The sequence below is a fragment of the Macaca thibetana genome, chromosome 1 (genome assembly GCF_024542745.1).
Source record: "Macaca thibetana thibetana isolate TM-01 chromosome 1, ASM2454274v1, whole genome shotgun sequence".
In the NCBI taxonomy this organism is placed as follows: domain Eukaryota; kingdom Metazoa; phylum Chordata; class Mammalia; order Primates; family Cercopithecidae; genus Macaca; species Macaca thibetana.
In genome coordinates, this window is record NC_065578.1 from 10,799,264 (window position 1) to 10,809,530 (window position 10,267).

The following is a 10,267-nucleotide window of genomic DNA, read 5'->3' on the forward strand; positions in this document are numbered from 1 at the left end:
CCCAACTCCTAGACCAGGAAGCTTGCCCTTCTGTTAAGACATTTTGGGAAGACGGCAAGAAAGTCCTTCCGGCTCAGGGCAGGAAGTCATGCTTGGCACAGAGCAAGATCTTTTATGGAAAACTGGTTGATGGGAATGAAGAACATTGAAGTGGGGGCAGATACTGCCTGTTTCTGCCTGTCTCTTCCCCATTCCATAAGGTCCTGGTAGGGCTTAGTCACAATGCTCTACACAACATAGTCACAGGAACACACACACACTCATACACACACAGACACACACACACACACACACACACACACAGAGTTCTTGGGTGTGAGATCAGGCCAGGCTGCCCAGAATTCTAATTCCCCTGATCACACTGATTGGCTCAAGAATGAACACCATGGGCTGGGCATGGTGGCTCATGCCTGTAATCCCAGCACTTTGGGAGGCCGAGACAGGAGGATCATCTGAGGTCAGGAGTTCGAGACCAGCCTGGCCAACACAGTGAAACCTCATCTCTACTAAAAATACAAAAATTAGCTGGGCATGGTAGCATGCGGCTGTAATCCCAGCTGCTCAGGAGGCTGAGGCAGGAGAATCGCTTGAACCTGGGAGGCAGAGGTTGCAGTGAGCTGAGATTGTACCACTGCAATCCACGCTGGGCTACAGAGCAAGACTCTGTCTCAAAAAAAAAAAAGAAAAAAGAAAAGAAAAGAAAACACCTAACCCAAGAAGGTCAATCAGAGATTTGACACCTGAACCCAGCAAGGAAGATCTCTCTTCTTTTTGGGTAATGAGTTATAGGGGTTTGGGGCTACCATTAGCCTTCTTCCATAACACATGGAGAAAGGCTTTGTGAGAACACCTGAAGGGACGCAGACTCCAGATATGCAAAATAGATGATGTCCTGACAATAGCATCTGGGCTCCTGGATCTAGCCTTTCCTGAAACTGGAAAACCCTGAGCACCCAGTTACACGAGCCAATAAACTCACTTTTTGACTTAAGCTTGTTTAAGGTGGGGGTTTTGTCACTTCCAACCGAAAGAGTGCTGACTAGGGTCCTGGGATACACCTGTTTGGGGGCAGAAAGTGGGTGGCAGAACATTTCATTGCCCTCAGCCCCTGTGACTGTCTAGGGAGACCCTTGTCCCTAAGGAAGGCATGAGATCTCGGGAGAAGCCACCTGAAGATCACAGGGGCATGTCCTGGACCGAGAGTCAAAACACCTGGGCTCTTTCACTCCCAAGCCGTGTGACCTTCAACCAGCCAAGCAACACCTCTGTATCAACCATGCCTTTTATTTTCTGTATTCTGATACTTTGACATCCGGGGCTTTGTGATCCTGGAGGGTTAAGAGCTGGTAAATTCTTAGAGACAGTAACCAATTTGCCCATGAGCCCATTTCCTTTGAAAATGCAAACCAACCAATCCAGAGTCTATACCCGCAACTACCTCCTTTATTGGTTCTCACACTTGGGACCACTATCCACCTGCCCTGGTCACTCCAGGGTCACCTGCCAGACAACTAGGGGCAGCCCTTGTGGTCCAGAATGCGCTGAAATTATTCAAAATAGCCAACCCTAAGCCGGCTTGCTCTGCCTCATTTGTTCCTTCTCATGGAAACCACAATAAATGCTCTTGCCCACAATTTCCCCCTCCCTCTACGTCCTGACTGCCCCTATGTGCCCCCTCGTGGCTAGACAAGCCTGCTCCTCTTGGGATCTGTGAGTGTAACAAGCTGTCTTTTTTTTCTTTTCTTTTTTTTTTTTTTTTTTTTTTTTTTTTTTTTGAGGCGGAGTTTCTCTCCTGTCACCCAGGCTGGAGTGCAGTGGTGCAATCTCGGCTCACTGCAACCTCTGCCTCCTGGGTTCAAGCGATTCTCCTGCCTCAGCCTCCCGAGTAGCTGGGATTACAGGCGCACGCCACCACACCCCGCTAATTTTTGTATTTTTAGTAGAGACAGGGTTTCACCATGTTGGCTAGGCTGGTCTCAAACTCCTGACCTGACGTGATCTGCCCGCCTCGGCCTCCCAAAGTGCTGGGATTACAGGTGTGAGCCACTGTGCCTGGCCACAGCTGTCTTTTCTTTTTTTTTTTCTTTTTTTTTTTTTTGAGATGGAGTCTTGCTTTGTCACCCAGGCTGGAGTGCAGTGGCGCGATCTCCACTCACTGCAAGCTCCGCTTCCCGGGTTCACACCATTCTCCTGCCTCAACCTCCCGTGTAGCTGGGACTACAGGCGCCCGCCACCATTCCCGGCTCATTTTTTTTAATGTATTTTTGGTAGAGATGGGGTTTCACCGTGTTAGCCAGGATGGTCTCAATCTCCTGACCTCGTGATCTGCCCATCTCGGCCTCCCAAAGTGCTGGGATTACAAGCGTGAGCCACCGCGCCCGGCCACAGCTGTCTTTTCAATGGCAGTTGTCTCCTAATCCATTGACTTCACCATATCTGGAATCAGACGTGATTGTGTAAAAAGCCTTGAAATTACAGAGGGCTCTGCAGATGAGACAGGGTGCATTCAAACCCTCTTGTCACTTGCAACCAAAAGAGTGCTGACTTCAAAGACAGTCCTTCTAGAACACTACCATTAGATTGCCTTTGGAGCAGGTAGGGCTGGAATTATCACCTCACTCTTCAGGTGGGTAAACTGAGGCACAGCAAGGTAAACACCTTGCCCTAGGAGATGCAGCTGGTTTTCCAAAGATCCAGAACTGGAAATCAAGAACAGGAGAAGGTATAATCCAGGCCAGCCAGGGTTAACCAAGGAGTGTGTCTTGGAGGAGGTAGACAGGCACACGCCACACACATGCACACCATGTATGCACACACACTCATGTATGTCTCTTTCTGCCAGCCCTGGCTGAATTAAGAATGCATGTGCTGTAGAGGACTGGCTAGACAATTTTCCTGTCACTCCCGCTCCTAATTTCTCCCTCCTCGTCCTTGGACACAACTGGGAATCTCTTTAAGGTTCACAATTGAGCCCCTTCAACTGGCATTGTTTCCACGCCTCACCACGTGACTCCGCCTCTCCCCAAGCTTGTCAGTGGCCGCTCTCTCAGCCCAGCGAAGCCTGACAAATCCTTCCTGCAAACGTGCATGTCTCGGGCTCAGAATAACCTACCAAAAGAAAACAAAACCCCCTATGAAGTGAGTCCAGGTGACTCAAAGCGTTCTGTTGGCAGCAGCATTTCTGGCGTCTGCTTTTTCTCTGGATCACAAACATTTTCATCTGCTGGAGCCATTCAAGCCAAACCCACAGGCAGTCAGGGAAGCCCATGGCCCTGGACACCCCAAACAACTGCACTGCAATGATTAGATGCTCCCCATCTTCCTGCCAGGAGTGTGTTGGGGACAGGGGAAGGAAGACATCTGGTCTTTTGTGCAGATAGAGAAGAACAACAATCGTCGTCATTATCAGTACAAAGTCATTGCCACTCACTATATGCCAGCCATTGTTCTATTAATAGGCACTTCGTATTTCTTAGCTTATTTAGTCCTCACACCAAGTCAATAAGACAATTATTAATACTGTGCCCATTTTACAGATGGGGACACTTGCAAAGACTGAGCCCACCTGACAACTCACGATCGGCACCCTTACATGGTAATGATCAGTGGAGCAGAGAAACGGCTGCCCCTTTAGGTGGGACGTGCTGTTCCAATTTGCCACAGTCCCCTCCAGTCCCTGTTATATTACACCCTGTCTGCCTCACTCATTTAAGTCACTTGCTCTGCACCTAGGTTGCACACTGCTCACCCAGCACAGCCACACGCTGCAGTCCTAATTGTCACTCACTAGGCATCTCCACACGTCCTGCACAGTACAGCCACCAACTGCAGGAAGGGCTGCAACATCCTGCCACTCCTGGGCACCAGTGAGCCTCTCCTTCTCCACTCTGCACCTCCCTACCCTCCCGCCACCACCCCTCCAGCAACCAGGAGGCCACCAGGACTGGCAGGAAAGGTCCCCTGAGTAGGGGAAATCTTGCTTGGCCATAATTAAACTCCACTGCTGTGCAGGCTGCAGACAAAAGGGAACCCATAATGGGATTAGAATTGTAATAAATTAAAATCATAAATTCAATAAATGCCTTCTCAGCCTCCCTCTGGAAATGGTCGGCCCGCAGCAGCTGGCTTTGGTAGGCATAACGGAGGGGCCGTGGGAAGACAGCTCAGTGCAGACAGCCAAGCTGCAGTTTCAGCTGCTGGTCCCAGCTGACTGGGGCCAGGTCAGGGACCCTTCTCCAGAGCAGACTCCCCCAAAGGCAGGCCATGACCGCTGGTGGTGCTTCAGAACCCGCCATGGCTCCCTATCACCCCACCGTTTAATCCAAGCTTAGCTCTTCACCAACTTCCTGCCTTAGGATTTGCTGACACATGCTCTGCCACCCATCATTTGGGCATCCATTAAATGGCCATTGGCCTCAAATGTACAGCGTGGTAGAAGGGACGAATTTGACATGGAAGGTTCTGAGTTTGAATCCCAGCGCCAGCACATGCGAGCAGTGGGACCAGGGATGGGTACATCCATTCAGGAGCACTCTCCCTCCCTCCCACCCTGAGAACACCATTCACCCACCCTTGTACTCATCCTCTCATTTTGCCTGTATTTATTGAGTGCCTACTGTGTGCTGGACTCTGTGCCAATCAGTGGGGAAAATAGCAGCAAGATAGGCAAGGTCATGGGGCTGGTGTTCCAGCAGGGGACACAGCAACAGGCAAGTTCATGAATCATGAGTTATCACTGCAGAGGGGCCACAAAGCAGAAATCCAGGAGACCAGCGATGAGGAAGGGGGAGCCACAAAGCAGAAATCCAGGAGACCAACCATGGGGAAGTCCAGGAGACCAACCGTGGGGAAGGGGGAACATGAAGGGAGAAGATTTCTTTTTTTTTTTTTTTGATACGGAGTTTTGCTCTTGTCCCCCAGGCTGGAGTGCAGTGGCGCAATCTCGACTCACTGCAACCTCCTCCTCCCGGGTTCAAGCAATTCTCCTGCCTCAGCCTCCTGAGTAGCTGGGATTACAGGCGCCCACCACCACACCCAGCTAATTTTTGTATTTTTGGTAGAGACAGGGTTTCATCATGTTGGCCAGGCTGGTCCCAAACTCCTGACCTCACATGATCTGCCCGCCTCGGCCTCCCAAAGTGTTGGGATTATGGGTGTGAGCCACTGTGCCTAGTGGGAGAGATTTCTGTGGAGCACTAAAGCTTGAGCTGAAGTCTGAGGGTTAAGCCAAGAGAATGGAGGAGACATGAAGCACTCTCAACACAGAGGAGAACATGTGCAAGGGCCCTGGGGTGGCAGCAAGCAGAGGATCCCAGGTTGTGGTTTGTGGGTTTTTTGAGACGAGGTCTCACTCTACCCAGGCTGGAGTGCTGTTGCACGATCACAGCTCACTGCAGCCTCAACCTCGCAGGCTCAAGAGATCCTCCCACCTCAGCCTCCTGAGTAGCTGGGACTACAAGCATGCACTGCCACACCTGGCTAGATTTTTTTTAAACTTTTTGTAGATTGGGGTCTCAGTATATCGTCCAGGCTGGTCTTGAGCTCCTGAGCTCAAGTGACCCTCTTGCCTCAGCCTCCCAAAGTGCTGGGATTATAGGCATGAGCCACCACACCCCACTGGAATTTTTTCAAAGAATGTAAAATTAGGCATGAAAGTTCATGCTTATTTAGAAAGAAAAAGTGTTACAAATACAAATACATTTTGAAATATATTTTCATTATCTGCTCAACACACTTTTTTTTTCTTACATTTTTGGCTGCATATTCTTTTTGGATTCCCCCTTCAACTGTCAAGATTTTGTAATATCATTTTCTAGAGAGAAGACAGATCATTCCTCCAGCATGGCTGAGTGAAATGTACACATACAAATTAGCCAGGTGTGATGGCACACTCCTGTGATCCCAGCTATTAATATTACACTTGGGAGGCTGAGGTAGGAGATCATTTGGGCCTGAGAGATCAAGGCTGCAGTGAGCCATGACTGTGCCACTGCACTCCAGCCTGGGCAACAAAGCGAGATCCTGTCTCAAAAAGAGAAAAAATATATATACATACATTCATATACACACACATATGTGCATATGTGTATATATACATACATATGTAATAAATATATCTTGTTATGTAAGATGCACAAAACGTGTCTTCACACACACACTCACAGACAAACACACACACACACATTTATTGTCTGCAGAGCTGCGACTGTGCCTTACTGTGGCTGGCAGAATAATAGCCCCCCAAAACTGTCTGTGCCCCAGTCCCCGGAACCTGTGACTACAGTAGGTTACATGGCAGAGGGAGTTGAAGCTACTCATCGGCTGACTTTAAAATAGGGAGATTATCCTGGATGAGCCAGGCAGGCCCAAAGTCATCATAAGAGTCCTTAAAAGTGGAAGAGGGTGGCCGGGCCTGGTGGCCCACGCCTGTAATCCCAGCACTTTGGGAGGCCAAGGCGGGCAGATCACTTGAGGCCAGGAGTTCCAGCCTGGCCAATGTAGCAAAACCCCATCTCTAAAAAAATTAGCTGGGCATGAATGGCTCACACCTGTAATCCCAGCTACTCAGGAGGCTGAGGCATAAGAATCGCTTGAACCTGGGAGGCGGAGGATGCAGTGAGCCGAGATCATGCCACTGCACTCCAGCCTGGGCAACAGAGCAGGACTCTATCTCAAAAAAACAAACAAACAAAAAAGTGGAAGAAGGAGAGAGAAGAGGGAGAATCAGAGACAGAGCAGTGTGAGAAGGACCCAGTTCAACATAGATGAGGGTTGGGGCCACACACCAAGGAATGCAGGCAGCCTCTGGAAGCTGGAAAAGGCATGGACGTGAATTTCCCTTTAAAGCCTCCAGAAGGGAATGCAGCCAGGCTGACCCCTTGATTTTGGCCCAGGGAGACCCACTTTGGACTTCTGACCTGCAGAGCTGTGAATTAATCCATTTGTGTTGCCGAAGCTACTGCGTTTGTGGTCGTTTGTTACGGCGGCAGTCAGAAACGAACGCACTTCCAAATGCAGGCATTCCGATCAATCCCGTTTCATCTGATCACTCTGCGGAGGTGGGAAGTCTGAGTGGACAGAGACAATGGTATGGTCGGTCTTCATGGACTGCAGTTCACGTCATCTACATCTGCAAATTTTACAAACACACATGACCGTTAGGACATAATGCCAGGGCCCCTCTCAGGGCCTCGGAAGGGATCTGTGCAATAGAAGGCCCCAAGCCCCGAGAACCATCAGTATTTAGCAACTCCCCATTTGTCTCATTCAAATAACTCAAAGCAGATGCGGTGTTGGGGCCACAGAGAGCCTGGAAAAGGAGCTGGTGCCAGTCCAGCCAGGGCTTCGTGGCTCGAAGCAGGGACCTGACCTCGTCCTATTCCCCAGTGGTGCCAGCATCAGAGCCCAGTGGCTGCCAGATGGTGGACGGGCTGGAGGAGAAGGGGTGGGCGCCGGGCAGATCCCTGCAGGAGTGCCCTCCAGGACGTGGTGGAGGAGATGTTGGGGTCGGGGTGAGGGTGAGGAAGGGAAGCAAGGGAACTGCTTAGCAGGGAGCAGCCACAAGAGTCTCTGCCAGGTGGGAGGTGGGCTTGGGGAAGAGCAATGTCAGAGCTGACTCTGAGACTCTGGCTGAGAGTTGGGAAGATCCCAAGGGGTGGGGTGGGTGGGGCTGTGATGGAGAAGAGGTCACCCCTGTGCTCACCTCCCCTTCCCACCTCCAGCCTGCAGGACAGAAAAAAGCAAGTCTTTCCTCACTTCCCTGCACCTGCCGAACCACCACGTTGAGACAACACCAGACCAAGGACCCCTCCTCACCCAGTATTACTAGTAAGGCTGAGAGCCTCAGCTCAGGAGGGGGTCTGCAAAAAACAGACACAAACAGAAACACACACGGTTCTTTCCTCTTCAACTAGGCTCTCTGGGATTCTCGGGCTCCTACAGGACCCCACCCATTCCCAAGCCCTGTGCTCTCCCCCGACTCTGCAGGCCCCCCCACCCCTAGCCCTCTGGGGGTCTCCATCCCTCCCATCCCAATGCCCAAGCCAAGCCCAGAGTCGTTGTGAGCACTTATTAAGCCACTAATTAATTGAATTTTTCCCCCTCATTGCATGCTGTTAATTAGTTTCTTGTAGTAACAGAGACTATTATTCTTGGAAGTAATAACTTGGTCCGGGAGGCAGTTTTAATGCTACTTATAATTACCAGAGGAGGCAGAGTCTTGGGCTTACGTGGGCGGGGCTAATCCAGGACAAGAAAGGAGGAAAGTCAACATGGTTCTTTCTTGTCTAAAAGATGCCTTTTATTTTGCCTTACTATTGTCCTGTGGAAAGCATTTTTTTATTTTTTTTATTTTTAGAAGGAGTGTCGCTCTTATGCCCAGGCTAGAATGAAGTGGAGTGATCTCAGCTCACTGCAACCTCTGTCCCCCACGTTCAAGTGATTCTCCTGCCTCAGCCTCATGAGTAGCTGAGATTACAGGCATTCGCCACCACGCCTGGCTAGTTTTTGTGTTTTTAAGAGAGACAGGGTTTTGCCATGTTGGTCAGGCTGGTCTTGAACTCCTGACCTCAGGTGATCCACCCATCTCGGCCTCCTAAAGTGCTGGGATTACAGGCATGAGCCACTGTACCCAGCCAGAAAGCATCATTTTTATGACATCAAAAGTAAGTTTTTTTTTTTTTAAGACGGGAAAGCTTTAGAGTGACTGGGAAATTGTCCCTGGGAGAATGGAGCTACAGAAGGCTGGGGTAGGGCCTAATGGGGAGTGGATGCCATTTCCTTCTGCAGCTTCTGTTCCAGGCTGTCCTTTCTGTCCTCTCCCTGTGGCCCCATGGCCAGTAAGCACCAAAACCAGTGTGCAGAATCAGGGCTCTGACTCCAAGTTCGGAGACCTAACCCTGACCTCAGACCCCCTCATCCGGCATCTGATGAGCAGGTGCATTAGGGGGAAATCAGCCAGGGGTAAAGTCTTCCCAGATCAAACACCAGGAAGCCACAGGGAGGAGAGGATCAACAAGAAGTATCAGAAGTTGCAAATTGCCTGTAATCCCAGCACTTTGGGGAGCCAAGGTAGGCAGATCACCTGAGGTCAGGAGTTCGAGACTTGCCTGGGCAACATGACAAAACCCCATCTCTACCAAAAATACAAAAATTAGCCAGGCATGGTGGCACACACCTGTAATCCCAGCTACTCAGGAGGCTGAAGCACAAGAATCACTTGAACCCAGGAGGTGGAGGTTGTGGTGAGCTGAGATCACACCACTGCATGCCAGCCTGGGTGACACAGTGAGACTCCGTCTCAAAAAAAAAAGAACTAAGCCTCTCTTGCCTCAGCTTCCCACTCATGGAGGCTGTAGTCTAGTGAAAGAAATAGACAAAGAAGTAAGTCAACAGAAAATAAACTAAAGAGAACTGTGAGGCAGAGAAACATACCATAGATAGGATGGTCAGGGTCTCCTTGAGGGGATGATGTTCAAACTGAGATCAGAAGGATGAGGGAAGGGAAAAAAAAAAAAAAAAAGACACCAGCATAGAAAAAATGTATCCTAGAGGACACATATGTGTTTATCTCTTTGGCAGGGCACCAAACCCGACTGTTAAAGCAACCTGTGATGTTAAAAAGTGGCCACGCAGGGGCTGAAAACTCTCTCCGATGGAAATTCATGTTACTATTCCTCAGTTGTTCCACAACAAGCAACCACTTCCCAGCAGCAGGGACATCTTTTGCTTCTCCACTGTGACAGCCATCCTCTGCTGCTTCTCCAGAGAAGAGTGTCAGTCAAAGCATCTGGGTGCAGTGGTGCAAAGCTGGTCCATGCTGAGATAGCTCTGCAAAGAGGAAACGCCCTGATTGACAGCACCTGCCCATTCCCATGGTGTAAATACTCCCACTGTGGTCAATTTCACACCACCAACCTGAAGTCATCGAAGGCCAAGTTTGGAAGAGAGGCATACTGCTATAGCCCACTACAGCACACCGCAAGCGGTGGCGTGACCCCGGGCATGTCTCCTCCTCTGTACAATGGGGGTTAAATGGGATAATGTAAGTAGTCATGGGGAAGGGCCTGATAAGAGTTGGGGTTGAAAAAGTAAGCGTTTCCTTCTCCCACTCAGGGAAAGCAGAGGAGTCCTGGGACAATGTTGGGAAATATCACTGAAGCAGTAAGGGACTGAATTATCTTGCTCAACCATCTGGGCCGATGTGGGATGATGTGGGGACGGGGTGGGAGAGGGGGCAGGACAAGGAACGTAGAGATCTATTCCCGCC